Source organism: Vigna unguiculata, chromosome 1 (genome assembly GCF_037176805.1).
Source record: "Vigna unguiculata cultivar grain cowpea cultivar isolate G323 ecotype 2 chromosome 1, ASM3717680v1, whole genome shotgun sequence".
Taxonomy (NCBI): Eukaryota; Viridiplantae; Streptophyta; class Magnoliopsida; order Fabales; family Fabaceae; genus Vigna; species Vigna unguiculata.
The window spans coordinates 47,403,329-47,404,613 of record NC_140792.1 but is presented as its reverse complement, the minus strand read 5'-3'; the positions used below and the strand labels follow the sequence as shown (position 1 = coordinate 47,404,613).

General features: G+C 41.6%; 1 pseudogene across 1 annotated transcript; it reads left to right on the top strand.

Annotated features, from left to right (window-relative positions):
* Positions 1–912, top strand: LOC114175144 (LOB domain-containing protein 21 pseudogene; annotated as a pseudogene). Its single transcript, XR_014996433.1, has one exon. The product of XR_014996433.1 is annotated as an LOB domain-containing protein 21 pseudogene (transcript).
* The last annotated feature ends 373 nt before the right edge of the window (positions 913–1,285 follow it).

Below are 1,285 nucleotides of genomic sequence, written 5' to 3'. Positions count from 1 at the left end.
ATTTATGAGAGAGCAAAGGATAGGGGATAGAGGATAGAGTGTAGAGTAACACAGGAAGAAAGTGAGAGGCATGAAGGGTTATGAGCCCCGTTCAAGCTCTTCATGTGCAGCTTGCAAGTTATTGAAGAGAAGATGCGTACCCAATTGTATTTTTGCACCTTACTTTAGGTCTGATGAGTGCAAGAAGTTTGCCAAGGTTCACAAGGTATTCGGAGCCAGCAATGTGAGCAAGATCTTGATCGAAGTGTCGGAAGAGCAGAGAGAGGACACGGTGAATTCTCTGGCATATGAGGCGGAGGCAAGGCTGAGAGACCCCGTTTATGGATGCATTGGTGCCATAGCTCTGTTGCAGAGGAAGATGGTGGAGCTTCAGCATGATCTCGCCATTGCTAAGGATCGTCTTGCACGATGTCACGCTGCTGCTACTGTTCTCCCTTCTCCTGATATCTTGCATGCCCATGTTAGCCTCCCTCCATTCCCTGACTTTTGCACTTCCTCCAATGATTTCAATGATATCTTCTGCCACAGTTCGTCATCTCAATTATTGAGCCGCCATGAAACGGTGGATGATTTCAATCAAATCCCATATATATTTTAATGTTATGTATGCATGTTATGGTCCCCTTTTCCATGTAATTGTTGTTATCAGTCTTTCCAATCAATCATGAGCAGCTACGAGATCTGTTGTATGTGCTAATGAATAAGAACTCCAGGAGAATGAATAGGGCTGAATTGAAAACTCTCAACCAAAATGTATTATTGCTTTGTGTTGTTGATTTTGCTGAATTTCACGGTTTCTACGCTGCTATGGCAGCTAGCAACTGCTGGAAAATGATGGGTATCTTGGCCTTTTTTGGTTCACTTTTGTAACAGCATATCAGTAATAGGATTTTCCTTGTTCCTGCTTTCCAACTTTGCAAACTCACCATAAATTCCTGTTCTCATCTATCTATTTTCTACCAATTCCGATTATTTCAGACAACTTTTGTTTGGTTTGGTTATAGTAAGACACGATTTTCCAGGCTTTGAGTTGAGAGGCACAGAAATAAAATAAATTAGAAAGAAAAAAAAAAGTTTCTTGAAAGTGTGAACTCAGATCACCACCTTCTAGTCTGGATGAAATGGTGATAGAGACCAGAGCAGCCAGAGCATTGATTGGCATTACCTACAGTAACGAGACACACCATTCAGCAGAAAGAAAGCAACACTAGCAATTGATTCTTGCTTATCTTCGAACACTTGGTGCCCAATACAGTGGGTCCAATTGTACTGTTTAAATGCAGCA